This window comes from Chiroxiphia lanceolata, chromosome 10 (assembly GCF_009829145.1).
Source record: "Chiroxiphia lanceolata isolate bChiLan1 chromosome 10, bChiLan1.pri, whole genome shotgun sequence".
Classification (NCBI taxonomy): domain Eukaryota; kingdom Metazoa; phylum Chordata; class Aves; order Passeriformes; family Pipridae; genus Chiroxiphia; species Chiroxiphia lanceolata.
In genome coordinates this window covers 7,311,977-7,336,452 of record NC_045646.1, presented here as the reverse complement: position 1 = coordinate 7,336,452, position 24,476 = coordinate 7,311,977, and the positions used below count along the sequence as shown (strand labels likewise).

Genomic DNA, 24,476 nt, shown 5'->3' with positions numbered 1-24,476 from the left:
CCCCCAAGGCTGAATGTCACTATCTCCTGCTAACAATGCAGCAACGCCCTGATTTTGTACTAGACAATGATTTTTTGATTCACAAGCTGTTTCAGCATTCCAGAGCATTGCACTGTTCTGGCATGGATTCGTCTGAATTTATAGTAATTTATTCAAAAAAAGATTTATTCATAAAAAGGTTGTTCTCTCTGGTTTGTGGGATGCCATCAGGGATAAAGGCACATGCAGTAGCACAAACAACTGAGATCTTGTGGCAGACTTTTTGTCTACTTGATGCTTTCACTGATTGCCTTGACACTGATTATAATGGCAGTAGAATAAAATAGCCTCTAAGAAATAAAATTTTCTGTTGGAATGCTGGCAAAGTAGTGCAGATATGGCATAAAGTTATTGTGTCTTCTGTAGGTGGTGGCACTCTCTCATATGTTCTGTTTTCAAGGTTCAACCAAGAACTGTATGAAATACTCCCAGCAAGAGGTAGAACTACCTGAGCCTCATGTCCTTTGACTTTAGCTGAGCAATCAAACCCCTGTCCTGTGTTTTTTTGGTGTGCAAATGGACCTGCCGTGTATGGAAATTATCTTGGTTGAAATTGAAGCAAAGAAGAAAACAGAACTGTATAAGTGACTGTAAATGGATCTACCCAAATTTTGTAGGGAATGTAAGAATGGTGGACCTAAATAATCAACAAAATTAGGGTAAAAGTCTTTATAAAGCACCTGTGGAAGCACATATTTATTTTCTATGTGTCCAAACTATATCCCATTGAAATGATGGACAGTTCAACAAAATATATATGCCTAGAGTGCTGGCATATATATATAGCAGGAAGCTGAGTCCAGATAGAGTCAGACTGGAAATGAGGCAGATGTGTCTATTAGGGTGGCATATCTAGACAAGAAGATATTTGACATGCACAGTAAATTGAGGGTTTGTCTACATAAGACTATATGCGTAATCCAAATTAACATCAGTGAGTTGAGGGGTCTCCTATAGGAACTTCTTAAGGGACACCATCCACTGTTGCTGTAAAATGCCAGACTGAAAGATCAAATAATCTCTCTGGCTGGATAATACAGAGCGATAGCTCTGTCCTGTAGCTGCACAGCAGACAGAGAACAAGAAAAGGTTTTCACTCTACTGCATACGAAAATATTAATGGTCCTGTCTCACCACAAATTTTCACTTAATTAGATAGTTAGATCATGTAAAATCTTGCCTCATCACCAGGTCTACTCACCATAACATTTCAGACATAAGAAGAGGGACACCTGCATTAAAGTGAAATTTGACGATTGTCTTATACGGAAGTTTGTGAGACAGAACCCTTATCCACAGAAATCATGTTGTCAGCAACGCTGTTTGTTTGAATTAACGCTGCAGATTGGATCTAGTCGCTGATGCTGATCTCAACTTTTATGTAGGACATAAATTGAATACATTACATTTCCTGCCGCGCCAGGCCGGCTCTGACGCAAACACCAAAGCTGAAGTGAACGGGAGCAGGCAGCGCTGTCAGCCTGAGGTGCCAGGCCATTACAAATTCCAGGTTCCTTAAATGTAAGTGTAGTATAGAAATCCAAGCTGAAAGACATCCCAAAAACATATCGAAAGATACATATTATTTTGACAACACGTTGGAATCAGCTATTACTGCTGACACTGAGCCAAACCCAGCAAAGGAGTCTTGATTTATTTCAAGAAACATGTTGAGTTCAGTGTCCTGTAACTGCATCTGTCACCACCAGCCCCTCAGGAAAAAAACTGAGGAGGGCTGTTTTTTGTTTTTCAATCGTTAACTTCTCACTGCTGTGCCTTCCTTCCTCTCTAAGCTTCCTTTTTGTGTAGATGAAACCTAGTGATGCAGTGTTTGCCTATAGGCGTCCTTTTTCCTGTGAACATAGAAAACCCTGAAGAACAAATAAACTGTTTAAGTTGCTGATCCTGCATGTTTGCAAATTCATTGGGAGATTTGGCTCACATGTGAGGACACAAGGATCCGGCTCCTGGGGAATAAACGTCAAAGAACATGAAAAGAAAAGCCTTAGTAGGCACTGGGACTATAAGAACAAAGAGTGCTTCCAAACTTCAGTAGTAAAAACCACTGGGAAATGTGGCATAGTCTGACAAAAGCAATACGAATGATGGTTCTGAGTCAGGCACTGAATCAGAAAAAAAAAAAAAAAAGAAAAAAGAAAGAAAAAAAAAGAGGCTTGATCCAAGTGAATTAAAGCCACTTATATTCCTGGAAATGAATTATTTCCTCTTTATCAAAAAAGGAAAAGAAGACAAAGAGGTTAAAAATGTAATTATATGTTGCAGAAAGAATTATATGGCAATTTCTGTCTCCTAGGCTTGTGCTCAGAGCACAGACCAGAACTCTGAAACACTGACTGACTTTTTGCAGTGTCTCAGCAGTGTTGCCTGTGCTGCCTATTTACTTTTCAGTACTTCCTCTCAGAGCCTGTCTTTTAGTCTATGTCCTCTACAGGCTTTTAGAGGAAGCTCTGGATATTATTTTGTGTCCAGAATAAACAGAAAGCACAGTACTGTCTTCTGTGAATAATCTCTCTCCCTCCCATGTGAATTTACAAATACTGTAGAAAAACAAAATGATCACAGAAATAGAGTTTGTCAGATGGTCCCTCAGTGCTGAGGACTTGGTTCCTTGCTTTGTCAATGAGTATCCGTTACATCATTTACTATTTATGCTGCAAAGGCCTTCAAGGAAGTGCTGAAGCCTGTGAACATCTCCCCCCTTTCCTATTTTAGGCTGAGAATATTTTCATTCCATTCATCTCTGCCTAGACACAGAGTGCCTGGAGACTGTGGCAGAGTATCTGCTTCCAGTGCACACTGATGTTTTGCCAGTCATGTGTCATGAGGGAGCGTCCTCCCACTGCTGTGAACAATATGACCATGAAGGAAAGCAAACAGTAACTGCATTATGTCCTCCAGAAGATGGATGGAAGTTAGAGGGAAAATGCTTTAGTGCACTGTATTTCGAGGCCCTGCTCATCAGTTGCACGACACCATTGCTACAGTTCGTTTCCTAGAGTTTACAAATGAAATTAAATCAAGGTTGTAAACCAGAAAATTGTGTTCATACGCGTTGTAGATTGAAGACAGACATGCTGTAAAATGCCAAAAAAGAGATCAACTGCAATTAGTCTATAAAGAACATAATCACCCTTATGAATTTAACAACCAAGATTTCAAATAGTTAACTTTGTTCTGTCCTATACACTCACTAAGAGTGTATCTTTGTGCTGGGTTTTGGTTTTTTGAGGGTTTTTTTTGATGGATGGAAGCTGGTTGGAAATAAATATATTAAGATTCACTTACTCCTAAAACTTTGTCATTTAGTAACAAAAATCCATTTGGTTATGAATGCATTAAGGTTTCTGCACTGAGCATACCCAGACTCTGCCAGTCATCAGAGAGGGTCTCAGTCATTCTTAATTGGCTGAAGAGCAGAAAAGGAGTGGGGCAACTTCCTACAGACTTTTTCCTGGCTTTCCTGGTATGGTGCCTTGAAGTAGATGATGCTGCCATATGACAGACCACCTGATTAAACTACCCAGGATATAATTAACATTGCACAAGCAACCCCAAAAGTTTAATGGGGTTGCAAACAGCATTATCTCTCATTATTCCAAAGAAAATTTATTTCTTGCTACTTCCCTTGAGAGAAGAGTTAAAAATTGCCCTTTTATGGGAAGAGGACTGACCAACAGATAGCCAGAGAGAGCAATCTGGGCACTAGCATGGCCAGCTGGAGCCCAGCCAGAGTGGCTGGGACTGATGATCCCGTGAAATGAAACTGTGCAGCAGAAGTTTCTGCAGAGACCTTCCCTGCCAGGTGCCACCTGGAGAAACCAGTGACAGCCTGGCCTGTGGGAGTCCCAGATGAGGCAAGATGAATGGGAACGAAAGAAAAGGAAGGGGAGCAGTGGGGAAAAGAATAAATCTTTATTTTGTGTGCTGGAAAGATCCAACCACGTTGCACTGTTGCAGTGTTTTGAAATATGTTTTGTCTTAGGACCTGACTCTCCTGAAGCCAATTTAAGTCATCGGTTTGCTACACAGTGATGCAAATAAACACCAACCCCGTGCTTCCATAGTCATGCAGACACACATTTCTGTTAGGTGCTTGCTTTTTAGCACAGTAGTGAACCAACAATGCTAAAACACCATCTGTTTTGCTGTGTCAAGGGTACCAGCTATCACTGCAGCCACATCACTAAATCACATTACAACCCTCAGCCTAATGGCATTTGTATAGATCTCCAGCTCTCTACTATTTGTCACTAATCAGAGTAGTCTGAAGATAATCATGCAGGGACATTATCCCATTTGATGTTCTTTCCCTCTGCCTTAGCTACTCATTTCTGCAGTGCACACACAAGCCAGCATAGCCTGACTTCTCCAACTTCTTTTGTTATCTTTATTTGTCTTTTAGCAGAAATAATTGAGAGGTCAGTGAGGTTATTGTGCCAGGTCTGTTGCTCAACTCCCCAGTTCCCTGTTGTGGTGGGATCTAGCAGGAAACTTGAAGTAATCCAAAAAACAGCTAAATCTCTTCTCATACTACCCTGCCTGTTCAACAGGGGCTGTTGAACATGATTTAGCCTTAAGAGATTAAGTATCTTTTTATTACAGTGTGCCTCATCCCACTGGAGACAATGGTAGGGTTCATATCAGCACTACTGAGCGCTCTTGTTTGCTCTACCTGTTTTAGCATTGCAAAAAGATTAGGCAAATTTTCTTTACAGGTACTTGAAACTGCAATGAATTTCACAAAGTGAACAGAATTGTTTAGGATTTCGATCAGTGCAGCTGCAGAATTTGACCAGCCATCTTAAAACCATTGCATTTATTTCTAAGATTCAAAATGTTATATTAATAATTTAAACAATTGTAGGGAATATCCTGTTACATTGACCTTGAAAATGTTTTTAGACATGGTAAATACAACATTTGCTTGCTAAAATGGAAAGATGAAATGCTCACTCACTTAGAGCTTCATATGGAAATCATCAGGAAAACAGCTTCTGTTCTAAATGTAGCTGTCAAACCAACAGGTTGCAGAAGAAACAGATTCCCAGCTATTCAGTAGTTACAAAAGATCAAGATGATCCAGTTTCATCAGACCATCAAAGAGGGTGACTTGAATTTGTTGAATTCAAATCAGTTTTCTCTGTTTGCTCACTTAGGCTGGTCCTAACTGCAGGTTTGTAAGAAACTCATAATAAACTTCTGAGCTGTTACTCATTCAAAGAACATCAAAAAACTGTCAATTATGAGGTGTCAGAGACTTGAATAAAAATGCAACTGCCTTTTTTGAGAAATACCTTGGGCTGATCACAACCACTTTGACGTAAGATGCAATTTCTCTGCATGTGCAATTAGCAACTGGTTCTGGCAATTTCCTTATGGGAATTTTTCCAGGGGTACTTGATGTAAGCAAATGTCTCTGGAAATAAGCTGTGGATGCACTAGGAAGATAATTTTGAAGTTTTTTCTGAAAAAGACATCTCTGTGTCTGCTATAGTTTAAACAAGAATGTATAACTTTATCAGTTCCTGACCCTTTGTCTCTGTCCATTGCTCAGCTCCACCACTCTAATCCAGCCTTTTATTCTTTGGAGTAGTGGAAACCTTGGGTTTTTTCACATGCTTGTTAATGGATTTACCAAGATACTTGGGACTTCTTTGCAAAGGTGCTACTGCTCTGCTGATTGACATTCAGCATGTACAGGCAGAGCAGGCTAAGTAAAGAAGCAACAAACCAGAAAGGAACAAAACCCATCAAATCTTGAGTTTTCATTCCAAATGTCTTTGAATCAGCAGCTCTGGGCCCTTCCCAGCTCTTGAAGGAATGCCAGTTTAGTGCAGTGAGTGAGTAAGGTGTGTGAGGGGGCGACTGCTTCTCTGTCAGTTGTGAGAAGCTTTATTTTAAAAAGTGCTTCTTTTTTTGCTGGTGTTCCGGAGGTTTGAATGGCTCTGAGGAGCTGGTAATGGCTCACAGAGGCTTTCTTGTTCATGGCCTGCTGCCCAGCCCAATCCAGCCCAGGCCATTAGTGACTGGGAGCTGTTACCGTGTTAGCACAGCCTGATGGATGTGAACTGTGCCTTCGTCCAGTTTTCAGCAGGAAAAGCATCACAGAAACCAGCACTGCCGTTGTCCCTGAGTGACTCTCACAAGACAAGAGTGTTTCGGGGCAGAGCCGATGGTGTGGCAGCTTCTCCTGCCTCGTGCCCTTCCCTCCACTGCCGAGAGGGAACACCAACCTGCAAAGCTGTCAGGCTGATGCTTTCCCCATCATTAAAATGACACACAGTGAAACGGGAACAGAAATCAGAAGCACCTCGGGTTAAGAGCATGGATATCTTCTCGTAAAAGATACACAGAAGAGCATGAATGGTTTCATTCAGAGTTTTGGACCAAAGCCCACTGTGTATGAGGAAAATCATTAACACGCTATCAGAAGTTGTGCACTGAAATGGAAATTACTTCTTTATTGTAATTTCTGACTTTATTTTATAATGTTTTTATTATTTCTTTTACGCATTTTGCTCATTTAGACTCTCATACCGGTCATTTTCACTCTGCTTATATTTAATTTCACTCCTTTGTTTGCTCGCTTGTTCTTCCATCTGAAAAGCTCTCATGTTGGGTAACTTACTCAGCAGCAAGGATAGAAGGAAGGCAGGTGGGCAGGCAATCTGAATTCTGATTTTGGCTCTGCCACTGGTTGCTTGGCAAGCTGCTCACACCACTCTGTGCCTTACTTTCCCACAGAAAGAGACTCATAGATGAAGAACAGCTTAAAATTTTTGACAAAAAAAAAAATAACTGTGCATCTACTAGTGCTATGGATTAAAGGAAAACACACCTGAAACCAAGTATTATATTCCATGTGCTCCTCAAAGTGTATATTAGTTAAACCCAGTAAGCCTCTGTTCCTCATTTTTCTTTCCTGAATTAGTTCTAAGTGTTGAGTCATCATCATCTATACACACATCCAAACCACCATAGGCATCTTAGTCTTCAAACTGCAAAAAATCCAAAACATTCTAGATTCTTCTGGATTCTTCAGCCCATTTAACAGGTATGATATTCAAGCAGCAATTCCTAGTAACCACTGAGACACAGTTACAGTACAGATCTGAATGGCACTGCAGAGGGTATGTATTGCTCTATCCTTAAACTTTAATGTTCTCTCTATTCCCTCCCTCCCCGATTTAATTTGGATGAAGTGTCCACCAGCAGGGCACAGCAGTTTGTTAAGGGCACAGTTGTTATATAACTTTATATTACTTACAGTCTTAGAACACTGTTGCAGATAACACCAGAAATAGTGTCTCTCCTCTGCCTAGGCCACAGTGCTATTTCCACTATCATTAATTCCCTGCAACTGAAACCCTTTTCCCTCAGGAATGGCTGGGGGTCGCAGCAACACTGCTGATGCAGATGCAGGTTAAGAGCCAGCAGCAGCAATATGCTGAAAAACTTCCTAAGAATGGTCTCTCTCTCCTTGCCGACCTGGAAACCAGCCTCTTGTATCAGATTTCTTCATTCAGTACCATAAAACTCTTCAGGTAGCAGAAGTTTCGTAAGTTAAATGGCAAAACTGAAAAATTATAAGCTTGAATCATACTTCTGACAACTCAGGGGTAAGCTCAGACCCAAAGTCCAGAGGAAGGTGAAATATATCTGTAATTAATCTAATATGCAACACTTGACTGTAGTGAGTATTTCCTGCTACACTACGCCCGAGAGTTAGCTTAGATTCCAGAACTGAAGAATTTGCCATCTTTACTATAATGCAACTGCAACTCACAGAGTTAAGTTCTTAGTTCATTTACTGATCTCCACCAAAGCATTTTCCAGTGTGGCACCTGAGAGCTTGGTGTTCTGCAGTGCACAGTGAGCAGTGATGGGCTGTGCCCAAGGGGACAGTGTCATGTGCAGCAGGGTTTGGTGTGTAAATGTGTTCCATTTGTTGGTGGCCCTATGAGAATACGTATGCTAAAAAATATTACACCTCTGATTTTCTAAGATACTGGGTATCAGTGGAATGCAAGAGTCTTTCATTAAAAATGTGTAAATCAGTTTGATTTTGTTCTGATTAGAAAGTTGCTTATATCTGTAAGAATTTCTAAAGCTAATTAATGGACCTGATCATGATTCTTTGGTTGTCTTCCTGTTTTGTTTCATTAAAAAGACAGAATTTATGAACAGGCTGAACAAAATAGTACTTCTTTAATACTCCCTTCTTCCTAGTTCCACACTTTTTTACTACCCTTGTCAGTTCCTGAACACTTGGTTAAGCTTCTTTCACCACTATTCACATTTTCTCTTTTGTCTCCACTCACTTTATTCCTGGAGCACAACTTTAATGTATGTTATGCTCTTCATTTGTTGAAAAAGTATTTGAAAACTCACAAAAAATGATCACTTGCTGTTGTCTGTGCAGCAAAGTAGTCCTTCTTTGCTCCTTATTGCACACACTGTAAAATTCTGGGGTTTTAAGATTAGGTTTGGTATACAGTAAATAAGAGTAATTTCCAAGGAAGATCTAGAAGGTGCCATCTTCACAATAGGTAGAAGAGCTATTTGGCTGAAAAGGGTTGGGAGATGTTTCAAACTGAGAGTTAAAAAGGGATCTTCGTTGTTTCTGCCCCTCCCATGTGATGTTCTCTGCAGCTCAAAATGGGGCAGAAAGCCAACGTTATGACATTTGGGCAGACAGCAGTTTATGGAAGTATCTATTACAATTCCACTCCCACACTCTTGGTAGAAAGGAGCCTTCTCCCCGGCCAGTGCAAGCAAAGGTGCTGCCAGAGAGTTACAGCTGATGTGAGGCTTCTTTCCCTGGGTCTGGGGTTTGTAGGCAGACTTGTACATTTTTCTACATAGGTTTTAAATACAGATTCTCCTTCCTCTGCTTGCTTACTCCTCTCCCACTCCAGAAGGAATCAGAGGATTTCTAAAACATGCTGTGGAGTTTTCTCAGCCCTCACGTGCCATCATCACCAGTGGGCTGGGCTGCAGCCTCAGAGAACGTGCAGAAGCACCGTGATCGAGATGAGCTTTGCCTTCTGCCTCACACAGTCATCTCAGACACTGGTGAAATACCCTGCAAATTACAGTGAGCTCGTGAAACCTGCTACTGATCTCAGTGTTTCAACTGATCTTAGAAGGGAACAGTGTAGATCAAATGGCTTTTTCAGCCTGTTTGATTTTTTTTGCTGTTCTTTTACGATGAGCACTTCCAGCGGTTCCACGAGTCTGCTTCATCATTTTATCTGAAAGAAATATTAATGTATTCATAAATACATGCATATATATAGGCTGTACATAAAGCATCTATGCAAATATGCCCACTCCCTTTTCTTCTATTTAAATAGTGTTCAGTGATTGTTCAGTTCTCTTTAAAGGATGAGTCACCTGGCTCTCTCTGGAGTCAGGAATCTAAACTCAAACCAGTAGCTGCACAATGATCAGCTGTGTAGCTTGATCAGTTATTTTACTGGACCTCAGAAAGTAAATCCACAATTTTTCAGTTTCCTAAATAACAAGAAAAAATATTATTATCCTTTCTGCTTACGTTATTTTTCCTTAATTCTTTATTTGAATTTAATATTAGAGAATTAGCTTGTGGATAAAAAAGGAACTGCTGGATTGGCAGCCCTAGAAACTGAAGTTCCCTGTTTCTTGGTAGCACAAGGACAATAGTAAAACACAGCAAGGACACTCCCCTCCACCTACCCCATTAAAGAGCGATCTCTGGACCAGAGCTGGTGGTCAGCAGCCAGTGCAGGTGCCATATGCATTCCCTCTTGGAATTCTAGAGAGCCATGGACACAATGTGAGCTAAACTGCCACCTCGGATGCTTTTCATGTGAAGCATCAGCCGGTGAGCAGGGAGATCACCACTCCTTGGGGCTGTGGAAGGTCACCCCTACCTAAGCAAACACTGACAGAGTGACAGAAGAGGATCTGTCACACCTGTGCTGAGCAAAAGGAGGGATCTGGAATGAATGGATGTTAGACTTCAGTGAGAATAAAAACAGGAGATGGAAGGTAAAGCAGTAAACCTTTGCTGTCATATTTAGGAATTAAGTGAGAAAGGGATATCTGAAGGATGTGTGTTTTCCTATCCTGTATATAGAATATAAAGATAATATGTGTAATCCTGCTTAACAGAGTAATTAAAATAGATCAGTAAATTAAGTGAACTTTTAAGTGCCTAGCTCTCCATAGGGCTTGAACAAAGAATGATGTGAGATTGCTCACTTATAACTAAGGGGTTAATTGCCATTTTAGTTCCCAGATGTGAAAAGAAAGATGGAAATGTGAGGGAGAAAAGATGTAGATTAGCATCTCTCACCTGAAGAGCTGCGTGGATTGCAGAGGCAGAAATGCTGTCAGACATAAACAAAGAATGAGGACGAAGCACAAGGCAAATGTGCAACTGTGGAGCAGCCTGATTTAACCAGTGACACAAACAACCACGAAGGAAACCAGCCTTGCCATTGTAGAGGTGTCAAGAAAGTGGATTGCTCCATCAATAAATTAATTCTGAAGTCTGGATGAACGATTTATTTTTTTTTTCATTTTCCTAAAGTCAGTCAAAGGGTTTGTGTGATTCAGTCCACCAGTGCAGGGGATTCCCTCTGGATCTATCTCTTAGTTATGGGTTGGGGTTTGTTGTTTTTGTTTTTTTTTTTCTTCAACTTGTCTCCTGAAAAAAAAAAAAACCAACACATGACTTCTTTGTATGTATCCTGAAGTGTTTTGGGAAGGAATTAGATAACGGGCTAATGAAATGTAGGGGCTTTCTGGTACATGGCAAGTACCAGGCTGACAATGTATCTTGCATTTCTCTAGAACCAAGAAAAGGCATGCAGAGACTTTGGTGGTATTTTTAGCCATTTAGATTATACGTGTGCCTGCCCATCTCTGTGCCTTTTGGTCTTAGCCCTGCCAAGACTGGGCAGTTTTTTAGAAAACCTCTCATTGCTTCCTCGTACCCATTCACTAACGCACAGTGTTTCACTGATTTCCATCAGAAGCGTGTTTAAGGTGCTACTGGACCTGTCTTGGCTGAGGTTTTCAGTTACAGCTGAGTCAGCACAATCTCCAAACAGGTTCCCTTCCTCTACCTTCCCTTTGGAGGTGTTTCAGGCTCGTTGGGCAGGAATCCAAGCACTGGGGGCCTCTGGTAACATTTAATTTATCAGCAACCAAAGTTGCTGCATTGGCTGTAGTAACTCATAATTCAAAGAAACCGTGTTAGAGAAAATGATCTGGATATTGATTTTAAAAACTAATCTGGCACTGTCTCTCAACCTTTCTTTTTCACTGCAGAAAAAATGGATTCCTTATATAAATTCTAAAATAATACAAAGCATATTGCGGAACTGGCATAGGAATGGCTCCATTAGGGGTAGCTCTGATTTTGCAGAGTGGTGTTTGGCATGTGAAACCAGTGATCTGAAGCAGAACGGATAAAAGCTGGTTGTAAAACACTGCCAGCAGGAGAACTGGGGATTTCTATTTCATTAGGAATTTGTAACTTCATCTAATAAATGACTAAACTGACTACACAGCGGGTGAGACGAGTTTTATAAGGAGGGGCAATTTCTTTTATTTGTATGGGTTGGTCCAAGACAGGATATTCCTCCTTGCAAACTCTGCTTTGCTGTTGGCCTTGGACCATCACAGCTGCAGCAATGCCACTCCTGAGAGAGGAGTTTCCCTGCTGAGAACCCTGTCCTGAGTGCCTCATTTTCACAGCCTGCAACTGAAGAATTTTCCCTGTTTCCCAAATGAGTCATGAGAATAAATTATGTAATTTTAAATGTTTTAATTTGCACTGGATGGCCAAAACCTGATAATTTTATTATATGTAACTACCTAAATACCATCTGAACTTTTCTGGGACTTTGCTGCCTGTTATTTTCCAGAGCTGTTTCAAAACAGAAGATGAGAAATAGTGTGCTCATTCTGGGACCATATCTTGTCAGTAATCACTACTCAGGGTTCAGAAGACTGAATTAGAAAAAATGTAATGGAACAAGCATAGTTGAAGGGAGAACCATCCTTGTGCCAATTTCTCCCTTTTATAAAAATATAAGTGATATGTATATGGTGATATAGTGACCCTGAGACAAGTTTATTTTCCTCTTCGGGTATAGTCCAACAAAATCAAACTCATTCCTTGTTGGTTTTTGCTGTGTGATCACTCATAAAATGCAAAGCAAACATATTGCTGGATGACATCTGTCCTTTGGATAAATGGAAGACAGGTGTATTGCAGTGCAGGAAAGCACAGCATAGACTTTGCAACCAGGACAAAGCTATTAAAACAGTAGGTTTGAGCCAGTTAGGGGACTTGCCTGTTTTTTTAAGACTGATTTAAGGCAAGCAATGAGTTGCTTCATTACAGTACACACTGTATGTTGCAGCATTTACTGCCATTAACACCAAGCCATTCATCTGTAACACACTAATAGCTCAAAGATTGGTTTACTCGCAGTAGTTATGATACTCTTGTAAAATATTTTACAAGAATTTGACACTCTGTGTTGGTGGTGGTGGTGTGTCAGACCCGTGCTGAGATGATGCAGGTGTCCCATCCCTAGTGTTGGAGGGCTGACCAGGGCTGTGCTGGGGCACTGACCTCTGCAGAGGTGTCCCTGCAGCATCAAGGTCAGTGGAGCAGGAGACCCAGAGGTGCAGCCAGACCATCCACAGATCAGCTATTCCCGGTATTCTCAGGTCTCACGTTGACTGTGACTACAGTTCGGCAATTTGATCATAATACAAGCACCAGATGTGGAATGGCCAGACAGACCCACAGCCAGACCCACGAACGCCGGGCAGTCAGTCTCTGATGGTCCTTCTGCTCTCCACACGCCGGTGTGAGAGGGGTGCACCACTGAGGGATGTAGGGTGGCAGCTTTGTGAGGAATGCACAAGATTTGAGTATCCATTTAACACATCACTTTTTTATTTTCACATTACTGACCTGCAAAGCTCAGTGCAGTCGGTCCTTGTTACAGACCCACGTCCCCGCCCTCACTCCCACCCCTCGGTCCCCACAGCTCCCCATCACCCGTGTCCCGCTCCCTGGATCCCCATGCCCATGTCACTGATGTCCCACAGTGTCCCCACATTCCTTGGTCCCCATCCCCGACGGCTGCCACCCGCAGGGGTCCTACACTCGGGTGACACCTCTGGGTCTCCACCCCAGGCTTCCCAATTCCCCATCCCCTGGTGATCCCGTCCCCTGCACCCCCACGCCCTGGGATCCCACCACCACCGCCGGTGATCACCCGCCGGGTCTCCCTTCCCCGGCGACCCCATCCCCGGAGCCACCACCCCCCGTGTCCCCTCGCCCCGCGTCCCCCTCAGGGCGGCGGCAGCGCCGCCCCGCCGCGGGGCGCGGTCCCTTTAAGCGCTCTGACGTCACGCGGCTCTGCCATGGCAACGGCCCGTCCCGTCGCGCGGCCCGTGCGGGCGGGGCGGGGCCGCTCCCGCCCCAGCAGCTCCCCGGCCATGGCGGCGGCTCGGTGACACCGCGCTCCCCGCGCCCGCCGCGCCCGCAGGTACCGCGCCCGGGGGTGCCCCCGCGCCGGGCTGTGCCCGCGGACGGCTCTGCCCGGCCCACGGGGCTCGACGCGGCCGTCCCAGGGCGGTGCCCCGCTCCGCTCGCCGCGCCGGGGCCGGGCAACCTCGGCCGGGCGGGGTCCGCGGGCCGCGCTTCCCGGCGCGGTGGCAGCGCCGGCCGCCCCCGCGGGGCTGCGGCGGAAGGGAGGGAGGCTCAGGCTCGCTTCCCGCCCGGGCCGTGCAGCGCCGGGGCGGGCGCGGCCCCGGCGGGGCGGGCTCGGGGTGCCGGGCACGGGGAGGTCCCGGCGCGGGGCCGGGGCCGCGTCCGGCGCTGCCCCCGCGGGGCCACCCGGCAGCGCCGGGCCCGCCCCGCCCCGCGGGCGGCTCCATCCCGGCCGGGGGGGGTGCTGGGGCGGCACCACTGCAGCGCGGGGGGGCGCGGGGAGGCAGCGCTCGGGCGGCGCCGCCGGCAGCGCCCGGAGACCCCCGGCAGGTGAAGCCCCGCGGGCGGGGACGGGTCCACCGGGAGCGGCGGGGCGGCCGGGCAGCATCACACGGTACCGGAGCGCGGGCACAACGCGGGACCGCGCCCGGGGCTCGGCGGGGAAGGGCAGGGGCAGAGCCTGGGGAGGGTCCCCGGGGAGGTGCCGGGGGAGCGGAAGGGAGGGGAAGGCTCATTGTCCCGGGCGGGGCGGGAGCAGCGACCCTCGGGAGCGGCAGGTTCGGGTGACACCGGCGGGCTGCGGGTCACTCCGGAGCCTCGGGGCTGCTCCCCTCCCGGGGAGCGGAGCTCGATGCCCGGGGGTCGGCAGAGACAGCCCTGACGCTGGAAGTCCCGGGTGGGCAGAGCTGACCCGTGCAGGACGCGCCTGCCGTCCCAGCGGGATCGGCTGGACTCGCGGTTCAGGTTTGGAAGTCTAGCAGCAACAGGCAGTTCCCAGGCTTATGGAATATGTAGGGAAACTCTCCTTTCTCTTTTCCATTTCTCTACCTGCTTGGAGCTTGTCTTTATGTCACCATTCCGTGAATTGGTTTGACAAGGGTGAATGCGAGGGTACTCCCCGTCTTTAGGAAAAGTGCAAAGTCATTAGAAGCTTTTTGTGTCATACTTTATAGGTATTGCTGGTTTTCACATCCGGATTTTTTTTTCCAAAATGTACTTTTTTATAATTATACTTGCTGCTGAGATTATCAGCTTCTTTAGTTTTTAGAAAAGCCTCCAAACTGCTTTTCCAAATTGCTACGAGATATAAATGTGGTGGACAACAAGTTTAGTTTATGCTGTAATATTACCTGAACTAATGCAAGATAAACCTCTGATCCATTCCCTCCTGTTGATTATACAGTTTGAGAATAGACATATTGTCTTTTATTGGACTGATTATTGTAGCTTGGAAAAGAAAATTTTCCAGGAGGGTTTTCACTTCTGAAGTAGTAGCAGGGTAAGTCTCAAAGCTAAGTATGAGTTGAGGGGAAAAGTGCTTTCAGTATTAGTATTTGATTATATATAATCAGTTTCTGAAGTAATAGGAGTAGTTGTTCTCTGCTCAGTAGAGAGTATTGGGAAAAGGAGGGAAAAGAAAGGCAAAATGGAGTAGAGAGAGAGGAGGCAGGTACCAACCTCTAAAACCTGCCGTAAAAGTGTTGGGAGAGACAAGAACTGTAGTTTTCTGAGTCTGGTGGGAATTATGTGTTCAGTGGAGTTTTGTGTTCCAGTTTGGTCTCTGCTTTGAAAAATGTTTTGTTTCCTACTGGGAATGTGAAGGGAGGGATCAGAGGGATTGCTCTGAGAAGGAAGGGGTTCCCAGTGGTAGTTGGGTGCTTTTCCTGCTCTGCCAGTTGTCAGCACAAGCTTGTTCTGGTTTGTAGGGGTTGCCTCCTGCAACATCCACGGAGTTACCACAAGAGCATTTGATGTGCTTTCTAGAATTCCATATACTTCCCTAAATATCAGTATAGGATCCAGGAATTTTGGCAGTTCTTATGGGAAATAGTGGGAATATCGGGAAACATGAGTCTGCAAAATCATCAGTGTTCAGAGTAAAACCTGAATCTGCTCACTGACTTCCACTGGAAGTATGGGAAGTGATGTAAAAGGTGGTCACTAATGTGACAATGAAGTGACAGCTACAGTGGCTCTAATTACTCATTAGAGTTGGGGAAGTCTTAAGTCATGTTAGCAGGAATAATAACTATATCAACAAATTAAAATGAAACAAACCACATGACAAGCTCTCATAGTCCTGAAAGCCTTTTAATGGGATGAGAATCTTCAGTGGGTTTTTGCAATGTTTGTTTGTGATTCTTAAGCACCATAGTTGTGGTGAAGTTAATTTGTGCTTCCAAAGAACAGACTGATGGTATCTTGGAAGAAGGGGACCAGGAAAATGAGGGAGATCATAAATATATGGACATGTCTCACTGTGAGTCTACTAAGGCAAACTATAGGCAGTATTAAATTATTATTTCTTTAAAATGAGCAGTTTTTACAGTGGATAATACAGATGACTTATAAAGATTCAATAGGTTGAGAATCAAGGCTGCTATAATAATAACTTTCATCTGTTAATCATGAAAATACCGAGTTTCAGGTTATAGAGATGTCTTTTTCTGTATTCTGCGTTGTAGGAGTGCTACCGTAAATAACTGCTGTTCTTTCTCTAGTTTAGCTCTTTCCTGAGGGCTTGGTTTTGATGGACTGCTCAGGTCATTTAGATCTTAAGTAAGCAATTGTTGGCCACAAATGTCGTATTTATGTTGGATAATGAAAGTTTCAACTGTATCTTCATATCGCTTAGTTGAGTACTCCTATATTTAATGTTTATTTTGTCCGGGTATTTTAATTTTCCAAACAGTTTCTAAAGAAAAATGTGGGACTGGAAAACCTTGCAAAAATATTTTTAATTGCAGGACCACATAGTTCTCTCTCAGCCCATTATGGAATTTTTAAAAATGCCACAAAATTTATGAATATAAGATTTTTAAGAAATAAAAATACAAAAAACCCCCACAATATGTAGAGAAGTGGTGATCTTCCTCAGTTACTGTCTTCTCTGCCAGAGTCTTAATTTATGACTATTGTGTCACTGAAGATGGTAATTTGATTCATTTTTTTTTTTATATCTGAGGTGTCACTTTAAAATGTGTTATCAAACTAGTAAGAAATTCAGAATCTCTGAACTTGACATGCAGTGCATGCTCCTGGAATGTAAATACTTAGGGACAGTGATAATGCAGTGATTGTGTTTTGTACTTAATACTGTCTGGGAATATCAATGCTCAGATTAATGCAGCTCCCAAGAGTCCAGAACTGGCTGTTTAGAAAGTATGCAGAGTATTGCCAATCAAGAAAATATTTTTTAAGTTCCACCAAAATTTTTCTCTCCTCTAATTAGATGCAGACCTGTCACTTACTTCATCTTCTGAAGTGTGTAATTAAATTTAGTTGTTATTGTTTTGTCCTTGTATGAAACTTCTGTGTTTTGCAACCCAGAGTTTTGTAATAGAATTTATGTGAAAGATTCGAAACAGAGCTAAAGCAAATGATCACAAAAAACGTTGACTGTGTGCTGTTCTCTCAAGGCTGTGGTTTGGTACCTGATACCGGTGCAGGGAGCTCATGGAGCTTTCTAGATAACAGGAGGCAGTGCTGCACAAAGCTGCAGCTTTAATTAAAAAGATGGTGCTGTTTAGGCTTAGGCTTGGGTTCGTGTGTTCAGCAGTGTTCGAACAACCAAACTGTCTTTGCAGAGAGCCTGAAACAGAAAACCAAGGGGGAAACTTGTTAATGCTTTGAAAGAACGTCAGCTCGGGTGCCATCAATGACACTCGATGTGCTGCTGACTGTCGTGAATCGCTGCAGTTAGTGTGGGAAATGCCATAGTGAGAACCGGGCTGGAGGTTGGTGAGAGAATTAATACAAATATAGATGGACATTTGCTAGCAAATGGTTGTGCAGTTCACTGGCGACAGTTTCGTTTCCCTTACGATGTCTCAGCTTCCAAAAGTAAGTGAAATGCTGACATACAGTAATCCAAATTTTTATTCGGTTACTGTAACTCTTGCAATCTGTTGCCTTCTGAAAGGACTTCAGCTGAAAAGAAGGGGAAAGATAGAAATGCCTGATTGTATTGAAGAGTAAAAGGCACTTTTAACTTTCCACCTATTACATAAAATTAGTTGCTTAGGGGCAGAATAGGTTTGCCGGTTTACAGAAACTGTAGTTTTCCCCTCCTTCTTATGTTGGATCTCAAACAAATATTAATCATATGGATTTTTATTGTAAGCCAAGTGTTTGAGTCATTGTGAATCCCACTGTTTTGAAACATTAAAAGAGCTGAGTAATGTTAAATTTAAAATTATAAGATTTTAATTTTCAAATGGGGAGGGAGTGGAACAAAATGAAATCATCAGATCAATCCCATGATTGAATGTGCTTCTTAAATGAGATTGAAGGTCTTGGAGCTGCTCTTGGAGACAGGCTTGGCAGCTTTACAAGAACAAATCACCTCCTCACAATCAGGAGTAGGAAGTTTTGGACCTGCCTAGTTCGTTTCCGTCGTGCATTTATTGGTTCAGGTGGTCAGCACAGAACACCCAAGCAGTTTCAGGATAACTTGATGATTTAATTCTTGTTGAATTAATTTTTGTATATGCTTTTGCTGCCCTATATGTGTTTATTTGGTTATTTATTTATTTTTAATATAGTAATTAGCATAAATTGCGCCTGTGTAATTTTCTATTTATATATTAAAATGCAATTTGTGTGGTATCTATACACATGTAAAGTCTTGCATTAAAATTGAAGATGCTCATTTATGATCTATTGTTGAAACACACATGGTATTTAAAATTGGTTTGTTTAAAAGAACTATTTGATCTGAGTATTTTTCTGGTGACCCTTTCTGTCATGATTGATTGCTTTAAGTGATTGTTCATGCAAACCAATTTTATTCCTAGTTTGGAATAGGAAGACATTTTTCTTCCTACAGATTCTTGATTTAAGTTGGGCTTAGTTGTTATTGAGCTGAAAAAAGTATTCAAATTCCATATATAGAAGCTATGTTTGTCAAAATCTGATTTCACACACTAATTTTAGAGCCTCTGTGTATCTAATGATTTTGATAACTTTTGGTGATCTGACGTACAGCTTTGACAGTGCAATGTACTGTCAGAGTACTAAAAAATTAGTAATTTGGGGTATGCCAGCTTTTAGGTAGTTTTATTGTATAAAAGCTTCCCCCCTCCAATTATAAATTAGGTTTAGGCACATGTATTTATGTTGTGCTGCTCTTAAGAACGCAAAGTGGAGCCCTTTCCTTTGCATGTGCATGGTGCTGATGGGAAGGGGAGGTGGTAGAAGATCTGATTGAGTTTTGTTGCAATCTCAACGTTAGGCGGAGTTCAGAAATAGCACAGCAAAGTTTCCATGACAGCATTAAGTCCAGATGCCCTAGAATGTCAAGAAACTAATAATGATGTTAGTACCGTTTTCCCTCCATTGGAATGGTAGGAAGGACACAGCAGGAGTGGGGGTGCTCCTGACAGTCTCAGGGGAGAAGAGTGATGGTCCACAGGGAAGTGTTTCAGCATTTTATAGGATATTAAATGCTCCTTTTTAATCTTTCTGACGCTTGTGGGGCAAGAAACTTCTCCAGTGCTCTTTTGAGTAGTTTGGATACAAGCTGTCTGAATACAAAACCACTCCAAAGTGTGGAGAATGAGGTGGCCAGGAAGTAAAACTATGATTTCAGGCGCTACAAACACAACCTTAATTTCTAAGATATGGAATGCAAAAGGGAAAACTCCTCTCTTGTCTTGGAAGCAGCCCAAAAGAGGGAGCCAGGTTGTTTCTTTATTTTTGTACAGCAGAATAAAAATAAAATTCAAGACCAAACTAAATGGACTGTAAAGGAGTATTTAATGATGTGAGTGCTTAGCTACTGTTCCCCACACTTTAGAAAAAGCAGCTAGTTGGGAAGGTTGGGTAGCTGGAGACAGGAAGTCATTAAGGGGTTTTTTCCTGCTCATCTATTAGACTTCATTACAAATGCAGACTGATGGGCATCAAAAACCAAACACACACATTGGAAAGGGACGGAGTGAAGAAAGTTGGCTTTAGCTTGTGATCCTGCTTCAGAAGCTTGAGCAATTTTCTGTTCTCAGTCTCTACAGAAACCTGGTCATAGCCCTTTCTGGTAACTTGGACAGGGTGACAGCTGAAAGGCCAACAGCCTCAGCAAACACTTAAATTGCCAGAGGGTTTCAGAGCTGTGGCTAATGTTTGCCTTCTCACTGAGTCAGGTACCACTGTGCTTTGCTCATAGCTTCTGGAAGCAGGAGGTCAAGACTGTTTAGCCATTTTTACTAATCTCTCAGTCACCACTACTGAGAAAAACTCCAAAAATGGTAGTATGCATATCTCAAACACCAAAACCAAAAGTCTTCCAAGAACAGTGTCTGGTCTGTGGTGAAGGCCAGAGCAGAGATGATGCACTCAGCTGAGCTGCTCTTGACCCCTCTCACTGTGACTGACGTACTGGGAAGCACTTACAAGAAGAGTAGTTCCAGTGGACTGGAAAGATATCCTGCAGCAAAGCAGGTTTTTGGAGCCATGGGCTCTCTTGAGGCCATGGTACCTGACTGATTATTCCTGTCTATAACCTTAGGCTTTGTCTCCACAGGGGAATACTGCTGTTTATAGGCTAGTGAGCATCATGCTTTCATAAAAAAGTTTTCATTAATAAATAAAAAAGTGATCCTTTGTGGAAGACTGCTACAGATGGGAATATTGTACTTCTTAGCAGCAGCATTTTGTTTCTCTTTTATCCTGTTCTGTTGGAAACTTCATCTTGGGTTACTTTCTTTCCAGTAGGCAGGTGGCTAATTTCTCAATTATGGCCAGTTAAAAATTACTCCCACTACAAAGACAGCCTTTATTTTGAGAACCCTGCAAGTGTGGAGATAGTTAGGAACCTAGTGCTCCTTATTTCCTTAACATAACATGTTTCCTAAATATTGGATGTAGTATCTTCTTTAAAAAGCAGCTGTTTGAAAACAGGCATTACTGTTTACTGCTTGAGAAACATCAAAAACAATTCAGAAGAGTATAGGTTAGATACATCCATCTCATCACAAGTTGTACCTGAAGTAGTTAAATAACCCATGTACTCTTAATCTCATTCTTGCATTAGTAGGGGTGAAAAAACCAGTTCATAGGGTTTTTACTTTGTAGCATGGGATTTCTAATCATTCTGTAAAGTGAGGTTTGTGATAGTTGTTTTTCTTTAAAGGCCTATGACAATATATATCTCAAAAAAAGTATTTCGAAAACCCCACTAAAGTAGCTTGAACTCTAATCTGGAAGAGAACTTAATTTTTGTGGCTTCAAATCACAAGTAATTGACCAGAAATATACTGGGAATCAAAAGCAAAATTAAAATTGGACCTGAGGGAAATAGTTTTATCTGATCTTTGGATAGTCTGTATTTAAAAAAAAAAAAGGCAAGTGCTTCTATTCCCTTGTTTCCGTATGAAAGAGTCCAGCTGAGTGTTCCAGCTGCGTGGTGCTATGAACACATAATGCCTCGCTGTAACTTCGGTACCAAGGGAGTGTGTGTGGTGCTGAATGGGGAGGAGGAGGGAAGGGTGCTGAGCACTATGTATAGATCAGATCCGTGGTTTTTCCCATGCTGGTGATGAGTTTGAAAGGATGCAATGTGTGTGTAACTGGTACTGCTGGGCTTTCTGCTCCTCAAGTGTGTGAGAATGACTGTCAGTCAGAAATTGTTGCAGTCGAGTGAATAGTCATCCGAGTTGAATTAAGGCACTTTTCCTGGAGACAGTACTAGTTTCTCTTAATGTGTATTTTCTCCATTGACTTTAAACCTAAAATTATCTGTGTGCTTGGTGCCTTTTATACACACTGTGCAGTCTGCTCTCTCTCAGATAACAGGAGGCTGCCTCAGTAATCTTTTGTGCCTGTAGGTGCCAGACCAGATTTTATATTCATAGCACTGCTTGGCCCTCGATGATGCCACTTCAGTAAATACCAGTGTGCTGGCCCCTAAAAAAATCCAAAATCAAACTTGTTTGGAGGTGGATTTTAATGTAAATGAGGGTCTTTCAAAATGACTTTGAATTGTCACTCTGCAGTACGTTTTTCCTAGTAAAATGTTAGAATAGCCTCTGGATGTGGCTGGGTATTTGAAGAGACAGAAAACCTCAGCACACTCCCTTATGTGTGTCCACCTGTCTGTGCCCAAAGAAGAAATTGGACTGGAACCTTCACTGTCTTCTTACTTAGGGTTATATCTTTCTGCTTCATTAAGATCTTTCTTGCCACTTCTTAGATGTTTTGAATTGCAAAACCATTAATAATTTGTTCAGTGATGTGTCCTGAGGTCAGCGAACCAAGTTTTTACTGGGGAATTGTTATTATAGTCGCTGAAGACAATTTGAATTTCACATGAAGTTCTGTTTGCAGGGAGTGTGATAAAAATAAATCTGTGCTTATGTACCAAAACATTTTGACCTGGAAACAAACATAATGAGCATAAGATGCAAAAATGTTAATTTTGGAAAAATCACTCTTTTGGACTGTGAAATATTCATGACTTTTAAAAATTCCTTCCTTCCTGTGCTTTTCTCAGCCTTGTGCTCAACACTGAATTTCTTGGTTTGTTTTTTTTTCTAGAATCTAGTGTGTGTGGGCAAAGAAGAGTAGGGTCTTTCTATATGTTTTATGAATGTACTTGGCTTAGACTTTCAGTTGGGTTTTAGAAATAAACTCTCAAATCTCTGAGCTTCAGACACTAGTCTCATGAAATGTCAGCCTACTGCATAAAGAAGGGTAAAAGTCTAAAGTTACTGATGGTTTTTTGCTAGCAAACTTAAGAATTATTTCAGTCAAACTTCTCAACTGTGATTTCCTTTGTCTGTTTTGTGACTGCTGTTAACAAGGTCAGTATTTGGCGGTCTGTTTGTCTTCCATGGCAACCGTAATAAAACCAGTCATCAAACCCAGCTCTGTGACTGAAACACACCAGAGGTTGCTCCTTACAGCGCTGAAGTCTGAAGGTGAACACAGATGTTTGTATTTGTCTCATTGAAATGACTTCTGTTCACAACACCAAGGAGTTATTGTGGTAAATGAAGTGTTTTGATGTGGCAGGCTTTGTTTCAAAGTCATACTAAAATCACCAGCTGAGTAGCTACATGTGTGTCAAATGGCACATATTTATGTTTGTGATGTGTAGGTACGAGGTGTTTTGGCCAAGGGAGGAAGGAGCAATATTGTTGTCTTGAAACTGCTTCTGCCACCCAGTTGGTGGGTGGGGTTGTGTTCCTGATGTAACTGCACGGGGCATGTGGGCACACGAAGAGGGAACACTCTCTCAAATCCCACTGATTCATTGTTTGCTTGTGAGTCTGTCTTGTGGCCTCTCCTTTCCAGCTGTACATTCAATTTTGAGCACACACTCTCATCAGTTCCTTAAAACTGGGGATGGTGTCTGTTGGAGAAATGGGTGTTTAAGTTCTGCTCATACCCTTCCTCTCGAGAGGCGTTGGTTGATTATTTCCTGTTTTTGTACCAAAGCTATAATGGAGACCTATCACTTTAAAACACTTCCAAAATGTGCAGAAGTGCAACAATAGCGCTGACCTCAGCGAGCGAGGTCACACCCAGGCTGCTTCCTGTTTTCTTCTTGGGGAGACCAGAGGCCCTGAATATGGGAGAACTCTCCTGTGAATGTGCCCAGGGCTCAGAAATCACTGTGACAATTAATTCCATTTTGCAAAATTAAAATAACTTAGGGAAAATATTCTGTTAGGATTTCCAGAGTTATTTTATACATGGTAACCATTTTAAAATTAATAATCATTATTCTCTACTGAAATGTGTAAGATTTTCTGTAACTAGTGCACCCCTCATAAGTATACATGAAGATAAAGGAAGGAGATGAACTGAAGAGGTTTGAGAGGAGAGGAGAAGAAGAGCAAGGTACCCAATGGCACAATTACAGCCCCTACATACTGGTGTTTCAACTTATCCCAGCCTCTCTCTGCTGTTATTCAAGTATTAGTTGACCAGTATAAAAGCTCCTGGTGCAGTACAGCTACAAGTCAGAACAAAGGATGCTTGGGAAAATGGATAGCTGGAAAGGTCTCTGAGAAACAGGAGAGACAACATAGGGCCAAGGTATAGTAAAAAAAGCCATTACATGTTTCATTTTCCTCAGTGGAGAGCTGAGTGTGTGTGTGGTCCTCAAACAGCTCTGCTGCAGAAAATATATTATGTAAAATTCCAACTGAAAGACTTTCTATATGAAGGTCTGTAACTGCATCACAGCATTAATGCATTTACTTTAAATGACTGTTGTGCAGGCAGAGATTTCACTTTATATAAGGCCATGTCCAAGTCTGTACATTTTGAACTGTTCTCCAGTATGTCAAACCCATTACCTTCAGGCTGCAAGAAATAAAACCTCTCTGTGTTTTAATTCTCTATTCCTGGGTTTGGGGAGACATAAATGAGTGGGCAAAGGTGCCAAAGTCTTGTTTAGTACTAAATGAAGAAGTGTTTTATGAAAATCTTCTTTGGCACATCCTGAATACATGAAGTATTGGTCTGTGTGTGCTGGCAGGGCTCAGCTTCAGAGCCAGAACCCCACTGTCCACTCCTGCAAACACTGTCAGCACCCACAGGAGGCAAGCAGGTAAATTTACACAAGCAACTTCAGCATATAAAGGTTTTGTGGCCCAAAGCCCGAATGTGTGTGAGTTACCACTATATATCTCCTTTGAGAGAAAGCTGGGGTATGCCTTGGTGTCTTTTTCCTATAATTAGTAAG

General features: G+C 42.5%; 1 protein-coding gene across 4 annotated transcripts in view; it reads left to right on the top strand.

Annotated features, from left to right (window-relative positions):
- GNB4 (G protein subunit beta 4) overlaps window positions 1-24,476 on the top strand; it is a 62,873-nt gene that overhangs the window by 17,821 nt on the left and 20,576 nt on the right. The window contains exon 1 of one of the 4 annotated variants that reach the window (XM_032697594.1): window positions 13,532-13,622. The exons of 1 other annotated variant lie outside the window; for it this stretch is intronic. The gene's annotated coding sequence lies outside the window, so the exon portion shown is untranslated. Of the gene's footprint in view, window positions 1-13,531; window positions 13,623-14,507; window positions 14,531-20,879; window positions 21,342-24,476 lie in introns of those variants that run through there. 2 more of the 4 variants (XM_032697598.1, XM_032697596.1) reach the window with 2 other exon arrangements.